Source organism: Equus caballus, chromosome 27, assembly GCF_041296265.1.
Source record: "Equus caballus isolate H_3958 breed thoroughbred chromosome 27, TB-T2T, whole genome shotgun sequence".
Taxonomy (NCBI): Eukaryota; Metazoa; Chordata; class Mammalia; order Perissodactyla; family Equidae; genus Equus; species Equus caballus.
The window spans coordinates 22,722,291-22,747,458 of NC_091710.1; the positions used below are offsets into that span (position 1 = coordinate 22,722,291).

General features: G+C 39.8%; 1 long non-coding RNA gene across 2 annotated transcripts in view; it reads right to left on the minus strand.

The window, feature by feature from the left end:
- Window positions 1-279: 279 nt before the first annotated feature.
- The window catches only part of LOC138921041 (uncharacterized), a 33,325-nt gene continuing 8,436 nt past the window's right edge, over window positions 280-25,168 (minus strand). For both annotated transcript variants that reach the window (XR_011433212.1, XR_011433211.1), the window contains exons 2-5: window positions 19,984-20,171; window positions 16,012-16,112; window positions 1,889-2,814; window positions 280-1,127 (exon numbers count right to left, since the gene is read on the minus strand). This is a non-coding gene — a long non-coding RNA (uncharacterized lncRNA). The remainder of the gene's footprint in view (window positions 1,128-1,888; window positions 2,815-16,011; window positions 16,113-19,983; window positions 20,172-25,168) is intronic.

Sequence of the window (25,168 nt, forward strand, 5' to 3'; positions counted from 1 at the left end):
GAGGGGAGTGAGGGAGGGAGTGACAGAGAGAGACAGGGGAAGCGAGAAAGGAAGGAAGAACAAAAAAGAGAAGGAGAGATGGAATGAGAGAGCAAAGGAATAGCTCAAAAGAAATATTTAGGAACTAATTGTGGCTATTATTGTTGTGGAGAAAAGTTAATAGACTTTAGAATTTTTGAAATCTGACCTTTGCCATTTATTAAACACCTGCATTCAAGAAGAAATGAAGGATGAAGCTACCAGGAAGAAGCTGAGCGACCATGAATTATACAGGCTCTCTTTTTTTTTTTCTAATTTTATTTTTTATTGAGGTTATGATAGTTTACAACCTTGTGAAATTTCAGTTGTACATTATTATTTGTCAGTCATATTATAGGTGCACCACTTCACCCTTTGTGTCCAACCCCCACCCCCCTTTCACCTGGTAACCACTGAGCTGTTCTAGCTGTAGATTGCTTTAGTTAGTATGGACATTTTAACTATGGTTAGTCTTCCAATCCGTATGCGTGGAATGTCTTTCCATCTCTTCATGTTGTCATCAATTTCTTTCAGGAAAGTCTTGTAGTTTTCATTATATAGGTCTTTCACTTCCTTGGTTAAATTTATTCCAAGATATTTTATTCTTTTTGTTGTAATTGTGAATGGGATTTTGTTCTTGAGTTCTGTTTCTGTTAGTTCTTTATTAGAGTATAGAAAAGCTGCTGATTTTGTACCCTACAACATTGCTGTAATTGCTGATTACTTCTAATAGCTTTCTGCTGGATTTTTAAGGGTTTTCTACATATAAGATCATGTCATCTGAAAATAGCAAGAGTTTCACTTCTTCATTGCCTATTTGGATTCCCTTTATTTCCTTTTCATGCCTAATTGCTCTGGCCAAAACCTCCAGTACTATATACAGACTTTCTTTTATTTATGAGGGCAACCTAAGATGCCCCTCCACCGCTGCCAACTTTCCAGGAATTGTTTTGGAATCCACAGGGTTCTTAAAAAGTAAAAACAACAGCAAATAATATACATTTCCATATGATATATTTTTCTCACCTGGTTGTTTGTTGCTTCTCTGATCAGATCATGAGCTCCATAATGAAGACGGGTTTTTTTTCTCACTAATCTACTCCCAAAGCCTAGAACAGAGACAGGTACTCTCATAAACTAAAGTTTGATTCCCAGGTATGAATTTCAAGAGAAATAAAGATTCTGCCCCAAATTATTAGTGATAGTCCATTTCTGAGGGATGGTAAAATTTCTTCTGTAGCCATTTTTCAGATGATCTGTCTTTCCAAGGTCACTTGGAAATGCCACTTCTCTCAAGAAATCAATATGTCATGGAAAAGAAGGCCCTTTCACATTTGTTTCAGCCACTGTCACTGCCCCTTGGTGGTGGCAGGGTGTTTACAGGAGTACAGGTGGGGCCCATCAGGGGTTACTGGTTCAAGCAACAAGGACAGATAATATATGTCTGAAACCAACCCAAGTATATATTTTGAAAACAGAAAGTGATAATAAATGAAACCAAATATACAATGAAAGCAAGGAGACTCACAGTGAATAAGATAAAATATATACATGAAGAGAGATTTAGAAAAACATTAGAAAATGAAGATAGTTTCAATTTAACATTAATTCAGAAAGAAACACAAGAATATGATATTTAATGTGAATAAAAGAGTCATGACTTTTGTTCAAGGGATAAAATATTGCATATTTTTTATGAGGATCTTATCTATTGATTCCAATCAGCTTCATGTACCAATTGCCACACTTAGATGAAACCAGACACTCCAGATTTAGTAGAATTTTCCGTCAAATAGTTTGAAAGTTAAAAACTCAATTAACAAAACTCTAAAATGATTTTTTTCTTGAATTTTATTGTCAAAAGACTCACCTGCCTGAATTAGAGACTGTGTCTGCTGAAGTTTTAGACTAACGCTTGTACCTCCAAACTCTTCCTGGGCGAGAAGTGGAACTGACAAAAGCCTCGGTCCATAAGGAGGACCGATTCCCCAATGCCCTTTTCACATGTAGTCAAGGAGGATAATGAAGAATGAAGAACTTTTAGAGAGCTATAGAAAACAAGGGACAAAGGAGCCTCCATTACTCCCCGGGAGTGGACTAAGGGCCTGATCAAGGGACATTCCACGCTCCTAAGACAGGGAGCCCTCTACATATCTCCCCTGGAATTTGGGAATTGCTACAGACCTCTGTCAGCTGTGTGTCTCCCATTCTTCTCTTCTCAGAAAGGAAGGGTTTGTAGGCACTTCCTCTCCCTCTTCTTCTGCTGTGTACTGGCTGTATATGTTGGGAGGGGTCAGTTAAGTTTGTTTTCTAGTTCTTAAGTCTTTGTATCAAGAGGTCCAATGTTTGGACCAGAGGTAGGAACTGCTGCACATTTTCCCTGGTGATAAGATACTCACCATTATCCAGAGATCCTGGACATTGAGCTTGATGCCATGACTGGACTTTTGGCCTGTTTTCTGATTGGAAGGGATGTGGGTGTTTTGAATGTGGAAAAGAGAATGGACAGAATGTTTGGTGATCAGAAGAGAAAATGGTGATTGGTCATTAAGGCTGCTCATAAATATCCAATTTCTCCTCCTTCCAGGTGTACAGCAGGAAATAATTCTCCACTTTATTCTCACTCTTGTAGTTAAATGTGGTCAAGTGCCCTGTGTTGCCCAATGAAATGTAAAGCAGAAGTCTGTCCTTCCATGTGCAAGCTTTCAGGGCCAGTGTACTTACCACTGTATACATTTCCTCTCTGTCATGGCACTGCCCATGCTCCAGATTGTGGCTGCTCCACCAGCTTGTGTTCTGGAGTGAGGAATGAGGCAAAACAGACCCACAATGGCCCTCAGGGCCCATGTTAAGAGGAAGAAATAAATGTCATTGTGCTAAGCCACTGAGATTTTAGTATTGTTAATGCAACATATCTTAACCTAGTTCAGTGATGATATTTTTTTAAAATAAAAGTGCAATTAAATATTACCTATATAGTTACATTTTTTATAAAAGTAAGGGCAGATCAGAGAGATGTCTAGAAGTGACTGGAAACTGCAGATGAGCGCTTTCCTTGGGAGACTTGTCTACGAAGGGAACTGGCGATATGGGATTTGGCTCAACTTGCTTTGTGAAATTTTCACTGTCATCCAAAAATAACTAATCTAGCCCTCAGTGCAGCAGGTCACCTGCAAAGGGGACTTCCTATAACCTACTGAGCTGGGAATATGGGAAAGTAAAACACTAGTTAAGTCTCAAAATAACAAGAGTTAGCTTCTTGGACATTTTCTGACTTAGCTCTTTGTGGTTAAAAACTAGAACAAAGAAAAACAGATATTCTGTCTTTTCTCACTGTCAGTCAGCAAAAACTTCTGGGAGACAGGAGTGAGTAAGTCTTGTTTATCTTTACATTCCTCTGCTGTGCATGACAATAAATAATTAAATGGAAAAATAAAGATGAAAATGGATAATGATTTGGGCTAAACACATACCATTTTGGGTATGTACAACTCATTTTTTGGTAGCCAAGTGGAGGATATAATGTAATACCTCCTTTTACACACACATATGCATGCACATTGAGCTCTTTCTGAAGCCTATTGATTCTTTCATTTAAATATCCCGTATCTTCTATTCTCCAACTCGAGTGGTTTAATTTGGAGACTCATTATCTCTTCTTAGACTATGGCCATAGCTTGCTAATTGAACTGCACATCTTCTTCATCTTCACTCTGAAATCCCTCTCCACACAGCCCTCTGAACATACAACAGACTATCCTACTTTCCTACTAAAAAATATTTTAGGCTTCAGTTAGAACAGAATCAAATTCAACTCCCTAGCAAGTTAAAGGAACCCTTGTCTGAGTCTACTTATATTCACCAGAGAAACTTTAACTCATTCTTGGCCAAGCACTAAATATCCTGCATCGCTGAGCTTATTGCCTTTTCCTCAACATGTTGTACAACTGCATGAATTGTTTCACTGGACATACTATTTCTTTAGCAAAGACCTATCTATCTCCCTGAAGATCCTCTACATATAATAAAACATAACATCGGCCAACTACTCCTATTTATTAAGTGCCTACTATGTCCCAGCGCTATGATATACATTACAGTCACGCACCATAAAGATGTTTCAGTCAACAATGGACCACATGTATGACAATGGGCCCATAGATTAGTATCATATAGCTTTGGTGTGTGGCAGGATGCACTATCTAGGTTTATGTAAGTATACTCCCTGATGTTCCTATCATGACAAAATCACTTAATAACACATTTCTCAGGATGTATCCCTGATGTTGAGATGCATGACTGTGTATATGTATTCTATTATTTAATTCTCACAACCTTCTGAGACAAGTATCATTAGGAGAATTAGACAGTGAGGACATAAGCTTATAGATAACAATAAACTCACCTTAGTTCACACAGCTAATAGATTTGAGAGCTGAGTAAACCCTGGGCTGACTCCAAGCCCATTAACCGCTATCGGATACTGCCTCAGACTGACTCAAATGGTAACACCTACCCTATACTGGCACCTTGGGGCAAAGTTACCCATAAATTTTGTCCAAAATTCTCTGACCAAACTTAATACATTATAGTTATTTGTTACACATCTCTCTTTTAAGTAGACTCTGAGTTCTTCAAAGTTAGGTAATGTATATTATTCAACGTTGAATTTTCTTTTTGGCCATCACTGCTGAGCATGGTGGTTAAGCAAGAGAACTTAATAAATGTTTGTGAAGAGAAACATGAGGACAGTGTGAGAGCAATTCTGTTCACAGTGTGGGGGCAGAGAAAGAGAGAGGCGCACATAGCATTTCAAAACAAAATGGTACAAACATTGGAACACTGTATGGATGTGAAGATATTGTTTTATAGAGAGACTGTATATTCCTAAAAGAAGGAAGAAGTAATAAAAATTAGAAATGATTCCAAGACAGGAAGTTATAGAGTTGATGAAAACTGAAATAACTGGGCATTTTCGGATTTGGTTTATTTTTATAAATACATCTTTGCAAATATTACAGCCTTCATGATTGCCACTGCGAAGGGACAGTGGTGGTAAAGGTGGCAAATAGATTCAAAATAGGTAAAAGTGGAAGAGATTGCCAATGTAGTGAACCAAAAAGAAGAAAATAACATTAAAATTAAGAATTAGGAGTGCCAAGGACGTGCAGAGGGAAATGATAGTAATATATTGACTTAGAGCAAAGATTATTTGGGTAAAAATTTTAATCAAGAGAGCAATTCAAGAGCTGTAGGATGACATTAGAAGCCTCTCAGACACTTAAGGAACATTGACTAAGGAATATTTTCATAACTGGAAAAGAATTTCAAACATCTAGGATCTAGGCTAATAGAGTATTGATTGATATTAATGGACATGTAACAGTGCAAATAAGTACCAAAGCAGACCCGACTTTCAAAGCTAGGGCAGAAGTACTCTCTATGCAATTTGCTGAAAAATAACCACAACATCAACAGTGAATCCTGAGTCATCTGGCGACCCGGTTCTAGGAAATCAGCCAAATGTGATAGAAACTGTTAAAATTGGAAAGCATCTAAAACCCAAGTGTTTTCAAACCAGATCCACTTTAAACGATCATAATTGTGAAAGAAGAGAAGCAGGAAGAGTGCTGTGTTTGTGTCCTCTGGCTTCAGGGACTGTCAAATGCCCTGGGGAAAGCAAATGGAAACACCGTCGCTGAGAACATGCTGCAAGTGACAGGAGCAACGTGAGAAGCAGTGGGTTGAACTGGAAATGGAAGTTTTGCTTCGTGGAATTCTAAGCAGGGGGAAAGGGCATGCAAGGTTGGCCAAGGCCGGCTGAGGAGAGAGACTAGCTGAGTGCGTGAGTAGACGGTGAAATGCTTAGAGTCAGCAAACGTCCCAGACTGTCCAAGGAAGCTTTTGTAAAGCATCATTTGCACAAAGTTTCTAATCTGTTTTTCTACCGCAAGGAGTGAAATCAAGGCCACCAGCCTTCTTTTCCTAACGTTACACCCAGGAAATCAATTTTGTACCGAAGGAACACCTGTTAGGCATTTTCTGAATTAATGTGGTTTAACCTGGTTATTATGGTTTTGCACCAGATTGTAAATGGCTCAATCAGTGTTTACTGAGGAGTACAGAACACAAGGTAGTAGATGCCCCAGGTGATAACCAGAGCTTGATATGCGTGTCTGAGAGAGGACTGTCACAGGTGATCTTATCACGTTAGTGACACATTAGTGTTTATTCAGAAGAAAAAAGATGAAGCAAAAGTTAAGGACTTCATCTAGTTCTCAACCTCCTGCAGCCTCATTAAAAAAATACACAAACTTATTTCTTAAGAGTATTCTGTGCTCACTGACCTCACTTCCTCATCTCAACTTCTTCTTTAAGAAAATATACTTCACATTTATTTTTTTTAAATGCAAATACTTGGGAAATGCTAAACATATAGAAAAATAGACAGGAATACACATATCCACCAATCAAATTTAACAAATATTTTTCTATATCCTTCATAGATCCTTGTTTAAAAAGACAAAATACCACAGAAACACTTGAAAACCGCCTTCTCTAGCCCATCCTTATTCTTCCCATCTAACATATAACCATTATTTTCAGGTTGTTATGTGACATTGCGTGTTTATGTTTATAAATTTAGTATATGACCATGTAGAATTTTTTTTTCTTAATCTAATATCGTATGTGCTAAAATTGCTTCTTGGAGTTTTAAGGGTAGTTTTTTACCTTTAGAACCTCAACACATGTGGCATTTCAGTTTCATCACAATGTAATAGCATGTGGTATTGAAGAACTGGGCTCCGGAGACAGACTGCCAGTGTACATACGGGTCACAGTTCTGCTTCAGCCACTTACTCCCCGTTGCCTCTGAGCGAATCTGCCTCTTTCTGAGACTCCACTTACTCATCTGTAACATAGCTCATTGGCATGTGGAAAGGATTAAATGAGTTAACACATATACAGCATTTACTAGACTAGGGCCTGACGTGTAATGACTATTCAATAAATGTTAATTATTATTGTTTTTGTTGCTGTTGCTGCTGTTATTATCACTTGAAGTAGAGATTTACTTTAGTATATTATGAATGAATAATTATTCCAACAATATTTATCATATAGTCATTTTTTTTCACCACTGATTTAAAAAGCCGCCTCATTCAACAAGCTCCCAAATGTGCGTGTCTGTTCTTGTTTCCCTGCTGTTCAGTTGTTCCTCTTGCCTCTCTTTGTCTCTAGACCACACCGTCCTGGTTGGCAGCCTTATAACAATTCTTGGATCTGGGGTAGCTAGTCCATCCTCCTCTTCTTCCTCGTTTGTATAGTTTTGGCAATTCTTGGCTTTTTATTCTTCCATTTTAATTTTAGTATCCATCAATTAAATTTCTTTAAAAACAACAAGCAAGCAAACAACAAACCTACTGTGGGGTAGTGGTTAGAATTACAGATATTTCACGTTCCCATTCATGTACATGACATATCACCAGTTATTTTGATATTTTTAGACTATCCTTCAATAAAGTTTTATTATTTTTCCATAAAGTTTATTGTCTACCTTTCTAAAATATATTCTTATGTACTCTTGCTGCTATCATGGATGAGATGTTAAATTATATTTTCTAAATTTTTTCTGTTGGAATTAAACGTTATTGTTCTATCCAGTAATGTCAATGAGCATTAATTAATTCCGATAGTTTTCGCATTTTCTTTCTTTTCTGCGTAGGTAACCATGTCACCTTTGAGTAATGTTCATTTTGTTTCTTCCAAATTGCATATCTTTTACATTTTCCTACCTTATTGGTCTGGTGACGACTGAGGGTACAGTTCTGAAGGAAATTTTTCTTTACTTTAGAGGGTATGCTTTAATGTTTTAGCATCAAATACGATATTCAATTTCAGTGTTGACTGACAGCCTTTATATAGTTAATGGCATTTCTTATGACTAGTTTAAGAGATTTCTAAAAATCATGAATATTGTGGGGCTGGCCCCGTGGCCGAGCAGTTAAGTTCGCGCGCTCCGCTGCAGGCGGCCCAGTGTTTCGTTAGTTCGAATCCTGGGCGCGGACATGGCACTGCTCATCAGACCACGCTGAGGCAGCGTCCCACATGCCACAACTAGAAGAACCCACAACGAAGAATACACAACTATGTACCGGGGGACTTTGGGGAGAAAAAGGAAAAAATAAAATCTTTAAAAAAAAAAATCATGAATATTGAATTTTAACACATGCTTTTTGGCATTTATTAAGATAATCACATAGTTTATCTTCTTTAATCATTAATTTGTTAAAGTGATGATTATAGATGTAGATCTTTTTTTTAAAGATTGGCACCTGACCTAACATCTGTTGCCAATCTTTCTTTTTTCTTCTTCTTCTTTGCCCCCAAGTCCCCCCAGTACATAGTTGTATATTCTGGTTGTAGGTCCTTCTAGTTGTGTTATGTGGGATGCTGCCTCAGCATGGCTTGATGAGCGGTGCCATGTCCCCACCTAGGATAGGAACTGGCAAAACCCCAGGCCGCCGAAGCAGAGCACAGGAACTTAACCACTCAACCACGGGGCCACTGGGCCCTAGACATAGATTTTCTAATGCCAAACTATCTATGAATTACTGGGATGTACTCTATTTGTTCACTGAAAAAATGGCTGTATTCAACAGAGCTTATTAATATTTTATTTAGGATTGTTGCACCTGTCTTCCTATAAAAGATTGACCTACAGTTCTTCCTTTTGATATTTTCTTGGTCCAATTTTAGAAGAGAGCATGGAACTTACTGAATTTACAATTTTTCTTAGACATTTAAGAGGAGGTGAGATGTTGAGTAGGCAGTTGGATAAATGAGTCTGTAGCTGAGATGAAAAGTTAATTTATGTAGATTTGGGAACCAGCAGTATACTGGTTGAGATTACCTAAGGAGAGAGTATAGACTTAAAAGAAAAGATGTCACAGGAAAGAGCCTTGGGACACTACAATATTTAACAGTTGGGAAGAGAAGATTTAGTAAAAGAGAATAAGAAAGAGCAGTCAGTGTGGTAGAGGAAGAACCAGAACACTATGGCAATATGGAAGTCATGTTTACAAAAGGTCTTAAGAATGAATAAAAAAAGAAGAAGAATGAATAGGTGGTCCTTTGTGGAATAAGCTCTTGAAAGTTCAAAAACGATGACTGAGAATTGACCATTAGATTTGATCTTGTGGAGATCATGTTGATCTTGATGACGATGCTTTCAAAAGAGTGAGGAAGAGGTAAATGTATCCAGTAGAGTCAAGACAGAAAGGGGAGGGGGAAAGTCGAGACTTGATAATGACAGACTTTTGAGAGGTGTCTGCCAAGATTTTCCACCATAAATTTACTCTTTTCCTATATGAACTAAGTAAGTTAGTTGTGAGTAGTTACTTTCAGATTATATAAATATTCCATTTCAAATTAAATGCACAATTTATTCACTTATTTATTTGTATCAGAGTAAGACTTACGGTTTCCCATTTTATCCAGTGGCTTATAATCTGTTACTATAATTATTTATTTTGATGCACGAATTGTTCCTTATCTGGCCAGCAGGACCCCTTCAAGCTGGCTCTTATTGTTATGTGTGCCCTCTTTATCTTGTTTGTCTTGACGTCTCTTTCCAGGCTGCCCTCTTGCATGGATGTCCTCCTTACCCTTCCTGGGATATGACACTCTTTGTTTTCCTACCCCCAATGTCCCTGCCTGTGCTCGGACACACTGCTCTGAGCCAGTATGGGTCTTATCACGTGGCTCACAAACACCTACCTTGCTTGACTCCTCTTGATGACTTGTGCACAAAATTGTTCCAGAAGGGATGAAAGTGGAAAGGAAATGAAAACAAAAGAAAGGAAGGGATATAAAGGAAAAGAAAGGGAATTAAAGAGAAAGAAACTGAAGAGAGAGGAAGGAAAGAGAAAGGAAGCAGCAAAAGGGGAAGAGCCAAAATAACTTCTTAGTTGGGCTTTCCGTGTTCACTCATGTCCCTTCTCCATCTAGCCACAGAGCAGCTGAGTGTTCTTTGCAAAGTCTATGCCAAATCACACCAGTGTTTTCTTAATTCAAACTCTATAAGATGATCTAAAAGGCCCTGCAATATTGTCTTCTATTGTCTTCTCTATCTTCATCTCTTCTACTTGCCCCCAATCCACCGTGATGCTGCTATGCTCAAGTCACTCTGACCTTCTTTCAGGTTCTTATGCTGTTAAGCTTTTTCCTTCCTTGAGGTCCTCAGCATGTGGCTTCCTATGTCTGGAATGCTTTTCTCCCTGTACTTTGCCTATAACTCTCACTCATCCCTCTTATATAGTATAGAACTTCCTCAGATGCCATCTCCAACCTGCCAAACTATAAAACATGTCCCCTGTTGTTCTCTCGCACATTACTCTGTATCTTCCTTTGTTTCACTTAACACAATGGGTAATTGTGTGTATGTTTTATTTTTAAAATGTCAGTATTATTCCTTAGGGATAAGGTCTACTTTGTTCATTATTATATATGCAGTGCCTAACATCCATTAGATACTTAACAAATACATGTGGCCAGATGAGTGTTAAAATAAATTCATTAATGTAGCTGACTTCAAAGCCAGATTGAGCTGTTAAACTACTGATTAGCTACCACTTCTTTCCTAGGAATCAGGCTTTCTCTCTTTCCATGGTTACTTTTGAACCTGCCACCTTGACCTTTAAAGGTGATCTGAGATGTGTACACCAGAAATAACACTTATTCTTCTGTTATCCTGCCATACTTTATCCTGGAGACAACTCCCAGAGAAGTCTGTTGGCTGATTTCCTGATTCTGAGACTCTACTGCTGACAAGGTGTGAATCACATTACGGAACTGAAAAGATCCCCTTGGGGCAAGGTCACAATGAACTGCACATTACATCAGCAAGCCCGGGTAGGCTGTGCTGCCACCACTGCTACTAGCGATAACAACAACGTTTTCGAGTATTTATCACTTTCTGTATATCAGCCATCTTACATATCACTTCATTCATTGATCTCATTTCTCTCATTCATTTATTTCAGCTAACTACGAGTTAAATTACTATGGTGGATGTTACTATTTTCAATGGCCACATCTGAAAAACAAGTAAAATAATACCATACTATTTACCTCCAGATGAGAAAACTGAGCATCAGAGCAGTTGATTCCATGGTGAGATTTGAACCCAGAGTAATCTAACTCAAAAAATCATAACTCTCGACCTTAGGGCACTCTCCAATATCCTTTCTCCACGTCCTGTCCCAGCTGTTCACACACTCACACAGTATACACGCACAATAGGCATCTAAAAAAGGCTGAAACGGAAGGCTAAATACCAAGCTCTCTATCATATGATTTGCCACATCTCTTGCTAAAAGAAGCCACATCCAAAATTACTGGGGGGAAGATAATTTCTAAATCTTAACCGCCTTTCTTCTTTCCCACCTCTCCCTTCCTCAAAGTCTGAAACTATAGTGCCTTATTGCAGCCACAGCTCTTGAAGCAACACATTACATTCTGTGCTCAACACCCCTGCTCCTTGCTGGAAGGGTGTTTGCCTATTGGAGCCTGTTGAGGAAGGGCTCTGATGTGCTTTCCCTTTCTACGTGCCTCCAGTGATGCCTGAGAGAGAGAAGCACAAGGTTTCTTCGAAGTGTTGTCACAGAGTCGGTCCTTCCTGAAGCAAAAGGCATTCCCTTGTGATGAGTCCACAGGCTGAGTCACCTGCTGATTAGCACTTTCTAAAAGGAAGTGCTGGTAGACAAGTGCCTTTAGAGGCAGGATCCTTGGTGTTTGCTTTGGAGAGTCTTTCCTCCAGCTGCTTTGAAGAAAAATGCCTTGGACTAAACACTGTAATGACCTGTTACCGTTCCTGGTAGACTGACTTCTGGACTTGGGGGCTGTGATTTTGATGTTTTTTATGTTGAAATCTGAGTGATGAGGTGGGCAAATGTTTCCGTTGGCGAAATTATTTCTTGCAAGTCATGCACTGCCCTCAGCAGCGTGCTCCTTATCTCAGAGACGGAGGTTTGATAACTTTATAAGAAATTTTATCATCCCCAAGTTTTGGTTGAATTACAGTGATTTCTGGTTTTGTCAAACATTGACAGAAACTAGAATAATATTTTTTAGAGCCTAGAAGTATTTTTTAACTATAACAGTGTCAGCTTTTCAGGATGTCCATCTCCAGTTAAAATAATATATTTTATATTCTGACATTTAAGTACCAGGGTAAGTACTAGGGTTTGTATTATGCCTCATTCTATGAGATACGTGAGGCAGCTTGCAAAATTAGAGGGGAAATTTTTGATTGGAAGCTATGATTGAACTTGAGCAGAGAGTTAGAAAACAGCCTCCTGGGTTGTGGAGGTTGGGAATGCGTCTTGGCTGAGAAAAGCATGAACCAAAACAAGGCAACATACAAGGAGGAAAACTCCTCCCTAGGCTCTGCTGGATTGTGGCAGGAGAACGGGAAGGTGTCAGTTTCAGTATCTCATCCTCTCCACCCCAGTTGTGTATCAAAACCAATGACTTTTTAATTTTTTGAGGAATCTCCATACTGTTGTGCATAGTGGCTGCACCAGCTTGTATTCCCATCAGCATAGTGATGAGGGTTCCCTTTTCTCCACACCCTCTCCAACATTTGTTATTCCTTGTCTTGGTAATTATAGCCATTCTGACAGGTGTAAGGTGATATCTTATTGTAGTTTTGATTTGCATTTCCCTAATAATTAGCAATGTTGAATGTCTTTTCATGTGTCTGTTGGCCATGTGTATATCTTATTTGGAAAAATGTCTGTTCATATTCTCTATCCATTTTTTGATCAGGTTGTTTGTTGTTAAATTGTATGAGTTCTTTATATATTTTGGAAATTGGGTATTTCTTGAAAAAACATGAAATCAACAATTCAAAGAGATTTATGCATCTCTGTGTTCATCACAGCAGTGTTTACAATAGCCAAGACATGGAAGCTACCCAAGTGCTCATCAACAGCTGAATGGATAAAGAAGATGTGAGATACCTGTCTAACTATCTATCTATCTATCTATCTATACATAGAACGGAATGCCACTCAGCCATAAAAAGACAAAATTGTGCCATCTGTGACAACATGGATAGAAGTTGAGGGTATTATGCTAACTGAAATAAACCAGACAGAAAAAGACAAACACTGTGTGATTTCACTCTTTTATGGAAGATAAACAAAGATATGGATAAGGAGAATAGACTAGCAGTTACCAGAGGGGAACGGGGTGGAGGGCAGGTGAAAGGGGTAAAGGGGCACATATGTATGGTGACAGATAAAAACTAGACTATTGGCGGTGAGCCCAATGCAGTCTACACAGAAACTGAAATATAATACGGTACATCTGAAATTTACATAATCTTATAAGCAATATGACCTTAATAAAATAATTTTTTTTTAAAAAGCCAATGACAGGGCAGGCCTAGTGGCACAGTGGTTAAGTTTGTGGGCTTTGCTTCAGTAGCCCAGGGTTCACAGGTTTGGATCCCAGATGCCGACCTACACACCGTTCATCAAGCCATGCTGTGGTGGCATCCCACATATAAAATAAAGGAAATTTGGCACAGATGTTAGCTCAGGGCCAATATTCCTCACCAAAAAAAAAAAAAAAGCCAATGAGTTGACTTTGGTAGCTTGTGTGCAAAGGCACCATGGATCCTGAGCTGCCCAGACCAGGAGTGGAGCTGCAGCAGGATGAGTGAGAGATCCCATCTCAGCCGTGTTTCCTTTGCCTCAGGTCAGGGCTACGTGGGACTCAGGATGCCCCCAACCGGTTCAGGCCTGACACCCTCAGCAACTCCATTATTCCCTTGCTGGCTCCCACACTTGTAAAGTCAAAATAGCTTAACAAGTGCCTACAAGACTAATAATCATTATTTTTTAAAGATCATTTTTTGTGTGCTGAGTTCCTAAAAACAGTTTGGTTATATGACATATAATTATTATTGTGTATAATCATCTGTAGCATTAGTTACACTCTCCTCATTTTAGAGAAGAGTGACTAAGCCTTAAAGAGGTAACATGGTTTGTTTACCCTTCCACAGTAATAAGTGGAAGTGTTAGAATTGGAGCCCAGGGTTAGCTTCAGAGACTACAGTCTTTCCATTGTTCCACACTGCCTGCTTGGAAAACAGACCTGACAGGGCCTTGATGAACACCCCCAAAAGGAAGAGAACTGTATCTACTGCAAAGTTCTCCATATTTTCTCATAAAGAAGCTGTGCTTATGTGAAACTGGTCACAAAGGCCAGATGGCAACAGATAAAAGTTTCAGAATCGGGGCTGGCCCCGTGGCCGAGTGGTTAAGTTCGCGCGCTCCGCTGCAGGCGGCCCAGTGTTTCGTTGGTTCGAATCCTGGGCGCGGACATGGCACTGCTCATCAGACCACGCTGAGGCAGCGTCCCACATGCCACAACTAGAAGAACCCACAACGAAGAATACACAACTATGTACCGGGGGGGCTTTGGGGAGAAAAAGGAAAAAAAATAAAAATCTTAAAAAAAAAAAAAAGTTTCAGAATCAAAAACAAAGACTTGAAGAGACGTTTGTACACCCAAGTTCATAGTGGCATTATTCTCAACAGCCAAAAAGGGCAGAAACAACCCAAGTGCCCATGAATGGATGACTGGGTAAACAAAATATAGTATATACAAGCAATGGAATATTATTCAACCTTAAAAAGGAAGGAAATTCTGACACATGCTACAACATGGATGAACCTTGACATCAGGCTACACAAAAGAAATCATCACAAAAGGACAAATACCATATGATTCCACTTATGTGATGTGCTTGAGTAGACAAATTCATAGAGGCTGAAAGTAGAAGGGCATTTGCCAAGGGCTGAGGGAGAGGGGAGTGGGGGGTTGTTGTTCAATGGGTGCAGAGTTTCAGTTTTGCCAGATGGAAAGAGTTCTGGGGATGCGTGGTGCTGACGGCAGCATGACACTATGAATGTACTTAATGCCACTGAACTGGACACTTAAAAATGGTTACGATGGGAAATTTTATGTTATGTGTATTTTACCACAGCTTTTTTAAACCCAGCAAAGGCAAAGTTCTCGGTAGGTGAGGGGTCTGTGAGGGCCATCTTGGTTGGGGAGGGTCTGTGAGAGCCATCGCGATTGGGAAGGGTCTGTGAGAGCTGTGGGGGAAGGAAGAGCCACTTTGGGCGTTGGGTTCTGGCCTTTGCTTCTCCCCTTCCAGTGCTAGCCTTGACCCAAAGCCGTAGGACCAGAACAGTCAACATCATAGTCATCCTCTCACTTTGCGGCAGCGTTTTGTGAGCTGAAACTTGGAGATGTCTAAGTGCCCGCCTCTCACCTGCTTTTTCCATGCCTGGCTTCCTAAGCTCCAGCCATACCGGGCTCTTTCCAGGTAGAGAGACACTATATTCTTTTAGATCTCTGGGCCTTTATGCACTTTAAGTCCCCTCTCTCCCTCCTCCTCTCCCTCAGCCCCTATTGAAATGCTTTTCTCTCCCTGTTCACCTGGCTAATTCTTTATCATCCTTCAAGACTCAGCATAGACATCACTCCCTTCAGAAAGCTTTACTTGAGCTCCTCCAGGCCTGGACAATGTGCTCCTTCCTCTTTGTGTTCCTAAAGTACCTTGTACTTCCCCCATCATAGTGCTTATTAAACTTCATTAAACTTCCTTTTTTTGCTCTATCCCCCAAAAGACTACAAGCTTAATGAGAACAAGGGCTTTAGTTGTCTTCTTTTCTGTCCTGTCTTTAATGCTTAGCATGGGGTCTGACATGTAGTAGGCAGGCATTCAATAACATTGGTTGAATAAATCAATTCAGTGTATAATAAGGTTTACTTTTGTGAAAATATCTACATAAGCACTTTCTCATTTTGTCTTCTTGAAAATTCTGCCAGTAAGATTGAATAGATCATATAGTTTTCATTTCACAGATGTGGAAATTGAGGTCTTAAAAAATTTAGGCAAGAGGGGCTGACCTGGTGGTGCAGTGGTTAAGTTCGCACGTTCTTCTTCAGTGGCCCGGGATTCGCTGGTTCGGATCCCTGGTGCGGACGTATGCACTGCTTGTCAAGCCATGCTGTGGCAGGTGTCCCACATAAAACAGAGGAAGATGGGCATGGATGTTAGTTCAGGGCTGGTCTTCCTCAGCAAAAAAAAAAAAAAAAAAGAGGAGGACTGGCAGTAGACATTAACTCAGGGCTAATCTTCCTCAAAAAAAAAAAATTAGGCAACAACATAGGGCCCTACAGAGAGAAAGCGGTGGAGGGGCCTCTTGTCAGAGTCTGTGTTTGTATCACAATACCTCGTGTCTTGGCTCCCAACTTCATATAAATAAGACTCCTCCTCTCTAGGCATCTCTTCATTTGTTTCCCTAAAAATGCAAACTTTGTGTGTGTGCACTCCAGTTTTCTCTTGCTGACTGCAGCAGACACCACTGATGCCCCTTTCATGTCCCCACAGTCCGCCGCTGAGTCCACCTGTGGCAGTGGTAGACAGTTTTCAGGGTGTTAAGAACTTTCCACCTCAAGCCCCTACATTTCTCATCTCCTGTGCCTGAGGGTTTTCTTCAGTACCACTGGCACTTGCTCTCTGCATCCCAGTGCAGCCCAGAACTGTGTGTAGGGACTTAATGCCCTTGGAAGCAATCCCCAATTATGGGGATGGGAGCCACTGGATAAATCCTACAGCCTTCTCGCTCTCTGGTGGGATGGTTCTGAGGTGTGCTCCCTCCTCATGGTTTCCTGCAGGGTCTCCATCAGGGCTGAAGCCTAGTTGCCTGCAGGGGTTAGCCCACACAATAACATACCCTCTAAGGGATGTTTTTCCCCTCCTTGAATCATTGTAATCACTCTCTCATTTGTGCTTCCAGAGATTACTTCACAAATAAGCTACTAGCAACCAAGTCTTTGTCTCAGGGACTCATTTTGGAGAAAACCAGTCCAAGATATGACGAATCCACAGCAAGTGAGGACAGGGAAAAGAGCACAGCTTTCTCTCCACTACTAAGTAACGGCTTTGGGAGACACTCTCCTGCCAGGTTCCTCACCTGCATCCTCACCAGGTGATCTTTTGGGCCCCTCTCAGCTCCGAGAGGTCACTTATTCCGCTCTAGGGTACACTTATTCATCAACTGCCAAGCTTGGCGATCATTGTTCTTCCAAGTGTGGTCTTCCTCTAGCTGCACAGGTGCCCTTGGGGCACTGAGTGGTGGCAGGCCGGTAATTGGCACAGAGCAAGCAATTTCCAACCTCTGTGCCAGTTCTCTCTGTCCTTTGTTTATCAGAACTGGCTGAATTACTGACTCGAATCCCTGAGGGGAGGACAGAAGTTGCAAACAACCATGGTTGCCTACACTCCATTAGCTGAAGCAGACAGAGCCGGCAGCACAATAGAGCATTAACTTCCAGACATAGACATTTAGTTTTAGACAGTCCATGAACAAGCGTGGAGAGTGCACGGAAGTAAACATACCCACGCAGCAAAATGCAAACGAGCAGCACACCAATTGCCTGTGGTCAACTATTGCACAACAGGTTTCTGAAACCAGTTTTCCCAGAGTTGCTGAAATGTTTGTTTGTTCAAAGGACGTTTCTGTAAATTCCAAAGGTCAATTTAGTTGATTCATGTCCGTGCCACTTCCACCACAAAATGTGCACTGCTGACTTGGGTCTTCCTTTCTCCTCTCCTTGGGGATACTGGTGGGCTACCCACCAACTTACTGTTTTCTTCACCCCCAGCTACTGAACCTGATGACTGCTCCACCACACACTCCACCCTAGCAGGAGGAAATCACAGGTGCAAGGAGGCAAATGTGCTTCATAGGCAGAGGGTTACACTTGATCAAACTCTGGGCGCCTCAGTAACTTTTGTCTTATTTATCTTCATACCCCATTCTTAAGTAGAGTGCCTGGCACCTAGCAGATGTTCATTAAATATTTGGTGAATGCTTGGATGCCCACATGAATGGATTAATGAATACATGCATAATTCTTCCAGCTTGAAAGACTGAGACTTACACTACGAATATATTTTCTGAGTAATTAGCTCTGTGTATAGTGGGTGCTCAATAAATGTGAATTAATGGATCAATAATGTGCCTAAAGTGGTTTCCAGAGAATAAATCACCATGGAGGCCTGTGGACATGCCCCCATCTTGCTGTTGGTGGATTGCGTGTTGTACCCATTGAGTATTATAGTCTTACATAAGCACGTAAGTGATTCTTATGATAATTTGCACTACCAAGATTGGTAAACCATCATTTTAGTAGGGTTTTCTATTTTGGCATATGCCCTTTACCCATATCCTGTTTTGTATTAGTCTTGTAAGATATCTAGGCAGGGTTAGATAATGGGGGAAGACCAGGGCTAAAAGTAAGTTCCAGACAAATCCCCTAATTGAATAAGAGTTTGTCTGTGGTCTTAAGCATAGACGACTAGTCCCCAAGGGGAAGTACTAGCTATGTTGCCTATAGTACTCTGTGGGCATGCAGTACATTTTACAAGGCCATAATGGAGTAATAGGTACAATCATTCATTGTTATCTTTATCCCTTTAAAGCTGCTTCAGAGTGCTAAATCAAATACAGCTTCCTTTCTTCACTATATAATGGCATTGTAGAATTGAGATAATTTGTTTTTCTATTTTCATATAGCATTGAATATTTCCAGAAAGTTGTGTAAATACTATGCCATGAGTCAACATTTCTTATATTGAATAAGAGTGGTAATAATAATAGCGATAGCAGTTTCCATTTTTTGAGCATTTGCTATGTATTAGACTCTATACTAACTGCTTTATAGGCAAAATCTTATTTATTCCTTGGATGAAGATTTGAAGTATTTATTATTATTTTCAGTTTATGTATGAGGAAACAGAAATTCAGAGAGGTAAGTAATTTGATTAGTATCGTATAGCTGGTAAACAGAAGTCTGTTTGATTCCAAGTCCTTTGCTCTTAATTACTTTACTAGCATGCATGCAGGAATACTTTACAGAAGGCTGAAGTTAGGACCATCATTTTAAAAAGTAGGACCTGGAATAGTAAAAGCTATCATCAGATTTTATGCTAAGTATATTATAAAAGTTGTCCCATTCAATATTTAGACAATACACCTAATAAATTAGGTACTATAGCTTCTTTATACAGATGAGAACATTTGAGATACTAAAGGTCGCGTGATTTGCCATAGATGACCAGGAACTAGGTAGCAGAACTGTGACCTAAACCAGCTCCATCTGATCTTGAAGCCTCGGAGAACCTCTGTAACGCTCTACTGTGTCTAAGGCAGAAATTGCCAAAGTGTCTTTGACATATATTTATCATCTTTTTGTTTGTATAACGTCCATCCCCACTTCTTACCAACATTTGCTTCTGCATTTTAATTTTTGTGGAGGAAAAGGGCGATCACCTCTTCTCACGTGTGTAGAGCTGTTGGGATAGCGAATCCATGTTCCTGCATTTTACTAAAGAAGCTGAAGGGACCAGATTCTACCGTCTGTCAATTCACGGGGACAAGATGTGGATGCATGACCTAAATTTGACCAGTGGAATACTTTTTTTTCAGGAACTTGAATCTTGATGGACTCATGCAGGTGGTGCTGATGTGACTGGAATGTTTTAATCTCATTTCTTTTTTCTCAAATTTCCCTGCCATGATCACTTTTGTGATTCCTATATTACTGTAAACTCACTCAGGCATAGCCCTGAAGCATAATGAAGAAAAGAAATACTTTCATGAGTCGAATTCTAAAGAGCTCATTTTATCAACTTTGCTTAGGAGAGATGGTCTGAAATAAGATCCTCACTTAATCAGGGGCAGTGGCTAATAGTCTGGCCAGATTATAAAGAACTTTTAAGGAGCCTGATTAGGGAATTGATGAGAAGGAAGTTTTGAGGAGAAGTATGTGGACACATGGATCCTATGTTATTTAGGATTAGTTTCAGCTTACCATAACAGAAGGCCCTACAAAACAGTAACCAAACAATGGAAGATCGCTCTTTGTTCTGTCTTGTTTTCTGTTTTCACATAAAAGAAGTTGTGGGTGGGCATCCAGGAATGGTACAACTGCTCCGTGGTCATCTTGGTTACTTCATGGTCCAAGATATCTGCTGGAACTCCAGTCAATCATGTTCTAGGCTTTGGAAAAGAGAAAAAGGAGAAGAGCAAAAAGAGGAACACCACCCAACTGTATCAGCTTTTTTTAAGCAATCTTCTTGGAAATTCCATGCAATATTTCCCTTTACATCTCATCAGTCAGAATTTAGTTACATGGCTACACTTTGATGCAATGGAGGCTTGGAGGTAAATATTTTTCTGTCTAGATGGTTTGATACTCTAAATAAAATCAATATTCTATTTCATATAAATTATCACCAACAGTCCACCACTGCAAAAAAGAATCTTAATAATCAGGTGGACAGACCCGCTTTGTACTAAGTTCCTTTACTGGTCACCCCAGAATTTGCTCAATAACCTCAAGAGCAAAGTAGCCATGATGGCAGGCATGGAAACTGTACATTGGTTCAGACACAAAGACATCCTTTCACCAAGGTAGATATGCAACTGACCATGCTGAATATCCAGTAAGCCCCCATTGCTGAGCACCCAGTTTAGTGCTATTTGCTGATAAGAGAATTCAGCATGCTGACAGTATATTATTCACATTAGGCCCTTTCCATTATGAAGGGGGCAGAGACTGGATTTTCTGGCACAAACATTTTTTCTAGATTTGCATTTGCTTTCCATGTCTGTCATGCCTTTGCCAGTCCTATAATCTATGAGCTTGTAGAAGTCCTTATATGCCATCATGGTATCTCACACTTTCATGACATGAAAGATATTGCCTCCTTGTCAAAGTAGTAAGGCAATGATCCTGTGCTAATGGTATTTGTTGATCCTATTCTGTCTCTCATTACCCTGAAGAAACAGTAGTAACATAGCTAGGATACAAAGCCTGGCCAGGTTGTGCTGCTGTCCTGAACAATGCAACGAAAGCTGTGAAGCAGTGACCCAAAATATGATGGTGTTTCACCCACAGCTAGAATATATGGCTCTTAGAGCTAACAGAAGGAGACAGATTTGGCACTTCACAAGGTTACATATCTGCTTGCTCTCTACAACATCACTGCTTTCTGTTCTCAGGACTCGGAGATTGGAGGTTTTTAATACTAATTCAATTGGGAACCTGGGGTTCCCCATGTAACTAGGTGAATAGGTTAAAAAGAATGTTATGGCTTTAGCTATCTAGGGAAATTGAGTTATTCATATATATTTGGGCAGGAAAGAATATGGATGAAACCCAAGTTGTTCCCTTTGGGGTTTCCTTGTACTTCTATGTCTAGTAGTAAAAGCTAATGGAAGACCTTAATAAAAGGACTGCCAAGGTCTCAATTCCCTCAGCAAGGCAAAGGTTTTGGTCACCGTGTTAAACAATCCTCTCACAGACCAGTTGTTGGAAGATGGCAAGGGAATGCAGCATAAGCACAAGAGAAAGGGAAAGAGAAATATTAGTTATGGTCTTGTGACCAGTTGTGGAAATGAGCTCTATAGTCTCTAGCTTTATGCATTTATTGTGTTGTGTCTACACACGTCTACAAACATTTTTATATTTCTGTTAAATTATCTTTTTATTTCTCAATTTCTATCTTTGAATAATTGTATTTATTTTTTGTTCTGTTGTAGGGAAAACACAGCAGAACTAGTGCAGGAGGGATGGTCACCAAAAAGAGTTCTTTGATTTGGAGATGATAGATAACCTGCAAGACTTAAGTTACATAGTTTTTATTGTACGTGAAATAGTTTTATTATATTGGTTGGTGGAGGTATGTCAGAAAGTTCATCCAAGGGGAAAAATGTATGAACACTGAGCAGCAAAATAGATAATCTGAAGTTCACATTTGATGAATATTGTGTGAGTGACATCTCCCACAATTCATTCCCGCTTCCCAAAAGCATTCTATTTTCCTTTTGGGAGAGTTTGCGGTCTTGATAGAGCAGGAAATCCAAAAGCCTAATTCAACAATGAAAGCTGTAAGGGCCGGAGTGACACTGCTGTTATCATGGGGCAAGCATGTGTCCTAACCCTGGACAATGGATATGCTGCTTCTCTCTGCATTTTTAATTTTAATGGTTCAAGATTATTCATCCTGATACTGGTGACTTCACCAGCTTGATGGAGATGAATACTGGGATTCTTATTCCTTAGCTCCCTGCTGAGGTGTTTTGCCTTTTGCCTTTTTCAAAGTCTGGTTATAGGACTTCCGATTACAGAAAAATGGGCAAGGCATAATTTCCCTATCCATTCCTGTTAAGTATACCTAAAATGCCTTGAAATTATTTGTAAAAGAATATGAAACGACCCTGAAAGGTGGAGCTAAGAAAGCAGTCAGACTAGGGACCCCAGGACCCAAGTAATGACATGGTGGTCAGTTCACTAGGTTTTCTTTTTGCCTCATATATCCCTGACTGGATATTGGAGAAGCCAGCAACCCAGAAATGCCCATGGGTGAGGACAAGAAAAGCTCCAACAGAAGTCTGCTGTCTCTAGCCAACGGATCAGGAAAGGGACAGACCTGCAACACAGAAAACTTTTAGAAACTAGCCACTCTACTCCAGCCAAACACCACACAAAAACTGCTGCCCCACCCCCATACCTGCCAACAAAGGCCAGTGGAGACCATCTGCTGTAATGAGGTTCCCTAACCCCTTTACCAGTGTGTTGTCAGAAAAGGCAGGGTGAAGACCCTGGACAATCATCCCCACTAAGCAGTAAGGAAGCTTCCCACCTTACATGGGTCAGTGGAGATCATGTGGGAGCCTGGATTTCTGCCACCACCTGACAGTAGTAAGGTGCCAGCCATTTCTCTGCCTCAGTGGTAGCAGAGGAGGCTGGTGGAGAATCAGCACCCCGTGGTGCTAAAGCCCCTCCCCCTCACCAGAATCTCAGTGGGGAGTGATAACAAGGCACCATTGCACCTCTCAACCAGGATAGTATCAGCAGAGGTTAGTGCAGATCCTGAACTCCTGCCCAATAATAATGCACCTCTCCATGCCCTGAGTGTCAATGGATTTGCACAGTGGGGAACTTGGACTTCCACCCCCATCTGGCAGTAGGTGATGAGATGCCTCTCTTTCCCTGAAGAAATGGTGTCAGACAAGGCTTGCTACACCAGAAAATTCAAATAAGGCCCAGAGTCTCTTAATATAACACAGAAAGTATGCAACTTTAATCACAAATCACTCTTCATATAAGGACCAGGAAAATCTCAATTCAAATGAAAACAGACAATCAATAGACACAAACAACGAGATGACAGATATATTAGAATTATCTGACAAAGATTTTAAAGCAGCCATCATAAAAAGAATATTTTCAACAAGCAATTACAAACACACTTGAAACAAACGAAAAATATAAAATGTCAATAAAGAAGACATACCAGAAGGAACAGTATGGAAATTTTAGAACTGAAAAATAGAAAAACACATAAAAAAACTCAGTGGATGAGTTCAATGGCAGAACGGAGAGGAACAAAGAGAGAATAAGGGAAGGTGAATTTAGAACATTAGAAATTACTGAATCTAAAGAAAAACAAGAGAGAGAGAAAAACAGACTGAAAAAAACAATAAACAGAACCTTGGGAATCTGTGGGACAAAAGTTTTCAAAATCTAGTATTTATACATTAGAGTCTAGAGAGAAAAAAGAAAGAGGTTGAGACTGAAAAGTACTTGAAGAAATAATGGCTAAAAACTTTACAAATTTGTCAAAAGGTACAAACTTACAGATTCAAGAACTTGAGCTGACACCAATGAGGACAAACCCAAAAGATCAAACTTCCAAAAATTAAAGACAGAAAATTCATGAAAGCATCAAGAACTGACACTTATCTACAGGAGAAAAACAATTTGAAAGAGAGCAGATTGATCTTTAGAATCTCAGAAGGACAGGAAGAAGTGGCACACCATTTCTCAAGTGTTGAGAAAAGGAAACGTCAAGCCAGAATTCTATACCCAGTGCAAACATTCTTCAGCAGTGAAAGGGAAATTAATATATTCTGAGATGAAAGAAACCTCAGAGAATTTATCAACAGTAAACCTACACTAAAAATATTGCTAAAGGAATTTTCTTAAAAAGAAGAAAAATGATAAAAAAAAAAACGGACCTTAGAACATCGGGAAAAAAGAAAGAGAATGAATAGGGCAAAAATATCCATAAATACAATAGTGTTTCCTTTTAATGTTAAGTTTTCTAAATTATGTTTTACATTTGTAACAAAAATTATGACAAATTTATATATAAAATTTATATTAAATATAAAAAGTATGTAGAGGAAATATTTACAACAATTACATTGCACATGGAGGAGGCTTATGGATGTAAAGTGAGGTAAGCTTTCTACACTTCGCTTGAACTGGCATAATGTTCATACCAGTATACTCTGCAAAGCTGTGCCTGTATAACGTGATACTGCACATATATAATATAGTAAAGCAACGGCTAAAGCTGCTTTACAAAGAGATACAGTCAAAAACCCTGAGATGAATCAAAATAAAATTTTAAAAAATATTCATGGAGAATGGGAATTGGTCCCACTAGTAATACATGAAATGGAAAAAAGCCATTCTCACCTTGATCCTAGAGAACTAATGAGAGCGGGAAGGTGCTCTTGCAGGTAAGATAGAACCAGGCGTGTGGGGAGTTAGGAGCTGGATATAAAAGCATTAGAATGTTTGAGATAGATGGAGACAGGCACTGCAGATAAAAAAATATTTACTTCAGCATTTTGTCAGAAAAGATGTGTGTGGGAAGAGGCCACACATGGAACGATTTTGACATAGAGATCCCACATTAGGAAGGTCAAAGGAGGAAAAACAGAACGTCTGAATTCCCCTATGACCACACTGGGCTGTCTCTGGACATAACGTTTACCCCTAGGGTTTGCTTATGTAGAGTCAGAAGTCTTTTATCTCAGGAAGAAATGAAAAACAGATTGTATGGGCCAGCCTGTGTATCCTCCTCAGCACTGTGAGTAAAGAAACTGAAAGTCTTAGTCACTCTTAAAACCAGAGGAAGAGGCCAGCAATATAGCTCACAGAGAAGCGCCGTGAAAATACTTAACACTCACAGAGAGAC